Source organism: Monodon monoceros, unplaced genomic scaffold (assembly GCF_005190385.1).
Source record: "Monodon monoceros isolate NGI ecotype Baffin Bay Population unplaced genomic scaffold, NGI_Narwhal_1 Super_Scaffold_12, whole genome shotgun sequence".
Taxonomy (NCBI): Eukaryota; Metazoa; Chordata; class Mammalia; order Artiodactyla; family Monodontidae; genus Monodon; species Monodon monoceros.
Window position 1 is genome coordinate 158,320,034 of NW_021703768.1, and position 9,043 is coordinate 158,329,076.

Here is a 9,043-nt window from a genome sequence, read left to right on the forward strand (position 1 = left end):
CTGCACTGGGTCTTAGTTGTGGCACACGGGATGTTTAGTTGCGACATGTGGGCTCTTAGTTGTCACATGCGGGATCTAGTTCCCTGACCAGGGATCGAACCCGGGCCCCCTGCATTGGGAGCGTGGAGTCTTAACCACTGGACCACCAGGGAAGTCCCTGCAGTGGCATTTAAACCTCTAAAGAGAGTAGGGCAACGGTAACACAGAAATTTCCTAGAAATAAAAATGTTTTTTCCCCGAAGCCAGGGTCCTAGGTTACCAAACACAGTCAATGGAAATATCCCCAAATCTAGACGGTCTTTTGCAAAGATCTGCATGGCTTTGTAAAAAAATCGACATGAAATTCACAAAACCTACAGCTAACCGTTTAATAATATACAATTTGGTCCGTTCACTGTGTTGTGCAACCACCATCTCTAATGTGAAAGCCTCTTCCTCACGCCAGGACACCCTGTGCCCTTTAAGCAGTGGCTCCCTATTTCCCCTGTAGCCTTCCCGGCAAGCGCTCATCTACTTTCTGCCTGTATGGATTTGCCCATTCTGGTGATTTTATATAAAAGCAGTCACACGGGGACTTCCCTGGTGGTCCAGTGGTTAAGATTCTCCCTGCAGGGGGTGCTGGTTGGGGAACCAAGATCCCGCATGCCATGCTGCGTGCCCCCCCCCCCCAAGTCACACAATATGTGGTCATGTGGGTCTAGTGTTTACTCAGCGTAATGTCTTTGTGGGTCATGCACGTTGCAGCATGTGTCAGCACCTCTTTCCTTTTTATGGCAGAGTGTGATCCCACTGTGTGTGTGTCCACCGCAGTTTGCCTACCCATTCGGCCTACCCATTCGTACGTTGATAGATATTGGGGTTGTTTCCACCTTTTGGTTGTGGAAGAAAACCCCTGCTGCTCTGAGCATCCGTGTACAAGTTTCTGTGTGCACCTAAGTATTCATCTCTGTTAGGCGGATACCTGTGAGTGGAGTTGCTGGGTCATGTGGTGATTCTTTGACTTCTTGAGGTACGGCCAAACTGTTTCCATAGTGGCTGCACCTGCACCATTTACATTCCCATCAGCAGTGTACAAGGTTTCCTATTTCTCCGCATCTTTTGGGAAAATCTGTGTTTTATTTTTTAAAAATTAGAGTCCCCACAGTGGGTAGGCCGTGATAGCCTAAGTGACCAATGATGTTGAACTTCTACTCGTGTATTTGTTGACTATGTATCTTCATTAGAGAAATGTCTGTTCAAGTCTATTGCCCATTTTTGAAAACTAGGTTGCCTTGCTGAAAGAGTTCTTTATATTCTGGGTACTAAACCCTTATCAGATCAAGGACATTTGAACAAAATGAAATGTATGGATCTTGTTATATCCCTGTAGTGATCATTAGGGAAGCTGACTGCTGCTCGTGGTTATTTGAATATGGTAAACGCAGGTTGTTTATTTTTAGGTGTGATAATGGACTTCGGATTATGTTTTTAAAAAAACATATATTCCCTAATATTCATGGATTAAATGGTATATCTGAGAGTTTCTTCAAAATTATGTGGAGAAATGAGTGGAGTAGAAATAAAAATGGAAAAGTGTTGTAGGAAAGTAATGGATATATACAGTTTTATTGTGTCTTTTCACATCCTTCTAAAAATCATTTTTTAAAAGTTAGATACACATAAAATTTACCATCTTAAGCATTTTAAGTGGTATTAAATACATTCACATTGTTGCGCAACCATCATAATCCAAGCCCATAACTGAAACAGTAACTCATACTCCCTCCCCCCAGCCCCTGCAACCACCATTCTACTCTGTCTTTATGAGATGTGACTCCATACCTCCTATAAGTAGAATCATACAGTATTTGTCATTCGTGATTAGCTGATTCCAATGAACATGATGCCCTCAAGGTTCATGCATGTTGATGCATGTTGTAGCGTATTAAAGAATTTCCTTCCTTTTTTATTCCACTGTATGGATGGACCACACTTTGTGTATCCATTCATTCTTTGATGAACACTTACTTACATATTTTAACGATTGTGAATCATGCTGCCATGAACATGGGTAAACAAGCATCTCTTTGAGACCGTACTTTCAGTACTTTAAGGGTACATACCCAGAAGTGGAATTGTGGGAGAATATGGTAATTCTTTCAGTTTTCTGAGGAACTACCATACTGTTTCCACAACTGCTTTACATCTTACATCCCTACCAGCAGTTCACAAGGATTCCAGTTTTTCCACATCCTTGTCCATACTTGCTTTCTGGGTCTTTTTTTGTTTGTTTTTGATAATAGCCATCCTAATGTGTGTGAGGTGATACCTTATTGTAGTTTTGATTTGCATTTCCCTAATGATTAGTGATTCTGAGCATCTTTTCATGTGCTTATTGGCCACTCGTATGTTTCTCTTTTCTTTTTTTTATTCAATATGAATTTTTATTACACATTTTTAAAAGTCTGTACAAACCAAAACATCAAAAGGTCCGTAATCAAACATACAAATAAACAAAAGGTGTTACGAAAAGTTAGCTACTCAATTTCATGGTAAAACAGTGTCATGATTTTTAAAAACCAAAATTTCAAGACTGAGGTTTCTGCCTTCCGTTTTTAGAACGTGTGGAAAGTTAGAAAATGTGTGGATTTGCTTTATATTTATATTAAATGCCAAGACCTTAAAAAAAGATTTAGTATAAAACAATGTGTTTTTACATTGTCACTTCATGTAACAATTTCTCAAGTCTTTAAAAAAAAAAACATGACTTTTTTCACAGTCTTTTCCCCATAGTCGATGTAAATGCATCTGAAAAATATTATCTGACAGTTTTTTACTTAAACGATTCTCATTCAAAAACTATTTAGCACTGCCATTTCCCTTGCTTAGAAGGGAAAATTACATCCTCTACTAGAGTGATCTATAAGTAACATGGTCCATTGTTCCTCTTACCAGAAGGAAGTCACTCATTTCCACATCTCTGTCCAATTATGTGCATGGCTCCCCTTGTGAGAATGCTCACCAATTAGAAGCATTTGCTCCTAGGAAATGCCTAGCAAGTTAAGCTTACTGCTACACTTTTGGTAGACTGAGGTACAAATGTCATCTGCCCTTATGATTACCTCTAACTCTAGTTCTGCCCCCTGCATTATGATTCCAAGGTAGCTGGTTTTCCTGTTTCATGGCACACTACACGTCTCTAGTTCCTTTCACAAACATCACATAGAGGACCTGAGACAACGGCTAGAAATGCCAGTCTATCCTCTCACCTGGAAAAGGAAATCCATGTGCCTGAAGGGAAAACAGGACAAAATTCAGACTGGGGCCAAGCTGCTTTTGATAGAGAAGCACCTGTTTTCAACACATTTCCATTAAAAGCAGGGAGTGTACAGGCTGGGGTGGGTGAGGAGTGGGGAAGAGGTAGAGTGATATCACTGTCCCAGTCAGCCTTACGGTCCCTACTAGAGCAGCTCACACTAACCTCAAAATGCTCTGTAGTCCAAATATTATCCCATTTTGAATCAGGTAAAAAAAAAAGTTACCTGAAAATGGCCCAGTGTGATAACGGATATAAGTAAAGGGTATTTTTTTAAAAAGAGGTGGCAGTGTGAGAATTTATCAGTCACATAAAACAATCAAGAAAGGGGTAGGGGAGAGAAGTCCAGTACAACCTGGACAACCTTTCTTTCTGCCCTTAAGTGCCTTTTGGAGGATTTCTTGGAAGAGCATGTAAGAAGATACAACTCCATACTTACATATTGAATTGTTTCACCTTAGTAGTCAGTTTTTAAGACTCCAAGGTAGCAAGAAAGAAAAGATCTGATTCTTTTACTAAAGCTAGAGAGTAGGAGTTTTTTTAAAGAGGCATCACTTTTACAAGAAGAATGAGCTAGGCTACCATTATTCCTTTATCAAGAAAAAGTTTCTTTTTTTAAAAAAGTAAATTAAAACTCTGGCTATACGTAGTACAAAGTTCATACATAATATACCTGGAAAAAAAACAAAGAGTATACCCTGAAGCAAAAAGGTTTATTGGAGAGAAAAAGTCTCTCTTCCACGGTACCAAGTCTTAAGGTGGCAGTTTTCAGAGGGTGGCAGTGATGTAATTAATGCCAAACTGTTTGCTCATGGGTATGGCAGGATGCAATGATGGACCAAAAAAACCTAAAAACCATTCTGCACATAACACTGAGCAGTGACCAGCACACACACACAAAAGTAACAAAAGAGAGACAGTAGTACTGAGAGAAGGGACAAAAGAGAGACAGTAGTACTGAGAGAAGGGTTTGGGATAGAGAGAGGGGAGTGAGGGAGAGTATGAGAGAGCCTGAAACCCCAAACATTCAAGCATGCAGTCATAATACAGCACAAACCAGGTGTTTCCGTTCAGCCCACTGCAGTCGCACAAAGAAGGGTAACTATAGTAAAACAGAGATTTCTTAAGAAAGCTTGCAATTCCCAGAGAACAGCCAGGTTGCCACCCTAACCCAGGAATCCGTTGCTATTGCCAGGAGCATCCTTGTGGTCTCTCATTCCTGACTTCTCTGACTTCTTGTTCTTGGACAAGGCAGCTGCTTGGCTTCAGGAGCTCTCGGTTTTTGGCCTGCATTTGTTCTGTAACTTCTTTGTGGGTTCTTCTCTAAACTCATCTGATCCTTTTTTTTGATGCAGCACCTTCTTCAGAGTGGCTACTTCTTCCTTTGGGCAAAGATGACAGAGTGGTCAGTGCCTGGTGAGTCCAGAGCCAGGTCTGAGGAAAAGCTATGACCATTGGTTGTGATCAACTCAAACCTGGATTTTTTCTTTGGGATTTCATTTTGAATTGAAGGTGTAGGAAGTGTTTTCTTGCTGTTTCTCCTGGTGGCTGGCACGGGAAGAAGTGCTCAGATGCTTCCTCTGCTCTTTGGTCTTCTGAAGGACCCGTTTGTATGAAAGTGTGCACAGCCAGCGTAACAACTTCCCGTCTACCTTTTTTCTGTCATCCTTCCTGTCAAATGCACCCTGCTGCTTGCCCTGTTCACAGGAATGTGGTGGCCCATACTTCTCTGAATTTGTGCGGCGCTGGCTTTGGTGCCAGTGAATGCTGCAGTTACACTGCAGTGCTGCCGAGGTTTGGGCATTCCATACAACTGTACATTCTGAGCGCACTATTGGTTTTACTCTCCTGCCGGTGCTCAGTCCTACAGTCGGTGCGCTTCACAACATACAATCCGACACTCCTTGCACAACTGCTGCCCCTGAGACAGCGCCTCGAAGGGGAAGTGCTGCTGGCATTTGGTGCGGGCATTGCTCACCGCCCTACCGGTCCCGCCTGCCGCTTTCTCTCTTGTGTGTCTCTTTGGAGAAATGTCTGTTCACGTTCATTGCCCATTTTGGATTTGGTTGTTTGGGTTTTTTGTTGTTGAGTTTTAGGAGTTCTTTATATATTCTGGATATTAATCCCTTATCAGATACATGATTTGCAAATGTTTTCTCACATTCTATGTGTTGCCTTTTTGCTCTGATGAGAATGTCTTTAGATTCACAAATTAATCTCAAGCAGCCCAATTTGTCCTTACTGTTTTGTTCTGTTACCTGGGCTTTTGGTATCATATCCAGGTGTCATATCCAGGAAATCATTTGTTACAAAACTTTTGTCCTGTTTTCTTCCAAGAGTTTTATTGTTGTAGGTCTTACATTTAGGTCCTTGAGCTATTCAGTTAATTTTTTTTTTTTTTTGAAGTGGGTCTCGCTTTATGCAACATATATGTTCTGTAAAGAAGATGCTAGGGTCAGGTCACATGAACGTTTTCCTCGCAGAACACAGCTTCATTGGTTTGGTGACTGCTCAGTGCTCGAGCAAGTGCATTAACCAGGGACTGCGGACTTTTTGACGCATTCGTTCAACTGTAAACAAACACCTGAATGAAACAGGAGAGCTGCCATTGATAGGAAGGAACCCTGAGAGTCTTCTGCACAGTCAACCCTAATTAACCGTTTTGTAAATGGGTTTGCAGGGGGGGGGGGGTTGCCCAAAAGGGATGCAGCCATTATACTGAGGATGCAGTGTTAAAAAAAATCTAGGGCACAGGTCCTGGGGACAGAGGACCCTCAGCTCTCTGAAAGTGAGGTTTTGGTTAGGAAGCCTGTGCAACCACAGACAGATACACCTGAGGCTTGGTCCAAGTACCTTTCCTCCAAGGAGCTTTCCTCCACATTCTCATCTCTCCTCCCAACAGGCTTTTTTACCCCTGACTTGTAAGGTCACAGGCAGGCATAGCTGAGACTAGAAGCCAAGTCTCCCTCTGCCTTCTCCAGCAGATCCCTGCTGTCCCACTGTGACCCAGACCCCATAACACTAGCCTTTCCAGGGCCCAGCATTCCCTTTGATGCGCCCAGGAGCCCAGCCAGGCCTGGGACTCCAGGCCTGGGACTCGTCCTGTCCTCTGGCCATCAGAGCAGCAGCCAGGAGGAGGAAAGGCTTAGCTTCCTGGCCACCTGTTCTACATTCCCCACCCACTCTAGCCTCCATCCCCAGCTCAGCATAGAGGAGGGGCCGACAGTCCCCATCTCCGTGACCCACCCTTCCCAGCAGCCCCCATTCCCTACAGAAACCCTGCAGAGCAGAACCTCCTCAGATCAGGTCATCTTACAGACCTGTCCCCAAAGTGCCCCAGGCAAGAGCATTCCCCACACACGAATGCGCTTCCTTGGTGCTTCCCTGACACAAAGCACCAACTCAGGGTGAGACTGGGTCAGGGTCTGAGCAGCAGAGGGACCCTCACAGAATGAGCTGAGCTGGATGAGGCTGGGGCTGACAGGGTGGCAGTCACTCAGACAGGTGAGACAGGTGAGATAAGCAGAGCCTCAGAGAGCTGGTTGACGTCCCGGCAGTACGGCTCCCGCCGCAGGATGAAGTCCAAAATACCTCCAGCAGCTGGCACCGGAGCTGCTCTGGCTCCCGCGTCTTCCGAATGCCACCACCGCCTTTTTCCTCTTCTTTTCTCCCCCGCTGCTGCTGACTGTGTTCTGTGAAGCCCCTGGCAGAATGCTGCGCCTCAGAAGACCCCTGCGCCCTGACCGGCTTCTTCAGGAACTCATCCAGTGTAGGGCCATTTCGCCCCAGTGGGTCATCAGGCACCATGAAGAGGTTTCCCACGAAGGTGAAGGGCAGCAGGCACTCTAGTGATCGCCATCCACTTCTCAGACTCCTCTGCCAGGTCCCGGAACTGGTCATTGGAGACAATGATCCCATCGGTCGCTTCAGCCAGCTTCACCATGAACCTGCCGTCACAGGAAGAGATCCTCTTGCCATCCAAGACCCGGGAGGGAGAGCAGCCTGAGGGAGTACAGCTTGTGCAGGAAAGGACCCTCTCTGACACCTTGGAGTCCCTACTGAAATGCCACTAGGCACAAAGACAGTTATGTCGCGGTGGCCACGGTCCCAGAAGTACTGCACAGCAATGGCAATGCCCCGGCTGGAGGCCATGCACCATGGCCACGTTGCTGCCATCGATGACAATATGGCGGAGGTCTGGCTTACTTGGCACATGGGCCAGGCACAGGGTAAAAGGGTCCTGGAGGGCCTCCTGGAAAAGCGGTGTGCCAGTCACCAAATTACCCCCCCGCGGGTGCCTCGTTTCCATGGAGACCCCCGACCTTGAGCCACGACCTGCTGCTTGTCTGCCCTGTCTCCTCTGTCCCCTCGATCTCTGCAGTGCCAAGGGGGTTCAGGTGCTGGTGGGGGGCTGGGCACTCTCGGAGGTGAGCCTTCCCCATTATGGAGCCGCTGCAGGAGAGAGGCTCCCTGGGGTTGTGCTGCCTTCTGACGGGCCCCTGGGTGCCAGGAGGCTCGCCCTGGGGCACTCTCGGAGGTGAGCCTTCCCCATTATGGAGCCGCTGCAGGAGAGAGGCTCCCTGGGGTTGTGCTGCCTTCTGACGGGCCCCTGGGTGCCAGGAGGCTCGCCCTGGACCCAGAACGTTCCTCTCTCCTGAGGCACTCTCTCCTTCCCCAGGGCCTTCCCTTTCAGAGGCACTGCCTGCCCTGCCTCTCCTCCTCCTGTGGCCTGAAGGCCACTTGTCTCGCCCAGGCCTCTTCCCCGGGCTGCTCCTTCCACCCCAAATCCATCTCCCTGGGACCACTGTGCGTTGTCCCCTCCTTCCCCATAGCACGTCTCTCTCCCCTTGACTCCTGCCACCCTGCAGGTCCTGTGTCCAGAGACTCCTGACTCCCTAGTGCTGAGCACCCAGCAGACCTGGGCTCCCCCACTCCCAGGACGGGAATGCTTGGGGCCCCTGCCCCCTGGATGCCTCTTGCACCAGGCTCAGCAGTTCTTCCTGGACAGCAAGGGGCAGCTGCAGCAAGGCCTCTGTGTGGGCATCCCCCCAGGACTGCAGCAGAGAAGAGAATTCTCTCAGCACTCCAGCGCACTGAGAGGCTCCAGGGGATGGCCCCAGCTGAAAGTCCCAGCTCAGCCGCTCCACCAGCTCCTCCCCTCGGCTCTGGACCATGACAAAGGCCTCGGTCAGGCCGCTGACCATCAGCGAGCTGGGGGCACCTGGCACCAGGGCTGATGTGCTCCAAGTCAGGCAATCAAGGAAGAAGCCCTGGGCTCTCACCCTTCAGGTACTCCTTGGCTCTGCTGGCGTTCTCCTTGGGGCCCTCCAGCTGCAGGCCAGATGTGAGGGTTCTCAGGACAGTCCTTCGGGAGGATGCTCATCCCCACCCTGAAGATGTGCTCCACATGGGGTTGCTGTTCTTGCACCTTGTCCTCGGCCTCTGCAGACACTGCAAAACGGTCATGGGACAGGGAGCCAGCCCCCCAGGTAGGCATGGCTCCTTGGCTGCCCAGCCCCAACGGGGACCTCTCTTCCCCACACCACGAACAGTTTTTTGAGTCACTTCCTGGCCAGGGGCAGAGTAAGCTGGGCCCCTCCCGGGGCTGGGCCTGCACTGAGCCCCAGCGTGCACCCGCCCCCACCAGCTGCAGGCTGCTCCCTGCCTGAGGCCAGAGCCTTGGCCCAGGCCCAAGCCCACCAGAGTTAATTTTTGTATATCATGTTAGGTAAGGGTCCAACTTCATTC

The 9,043-nt window shown here is 47.9% G+C and overlaps 2 pseudogenes; both read right to left on the reverse strand.

Annotated features, from left to right (window-relative positions):
- Positions 1 to 1,184: 1,184 nt before the first annotated feature.
- LOC114892650 lies at positions 1,185 to 5,333 on the reverse strand (annotated as a pseudogene).
- Positions 5,334 to 5,559: 226 nt separating this feature from the next.
- LOC114892203 lies at positions 5,560 to 8,792 on the reverse strand (annotated as a pseudogene).
- Between the last annotated feature and the right edge of the window lie 251 nt (positions 8,793 to 9,043).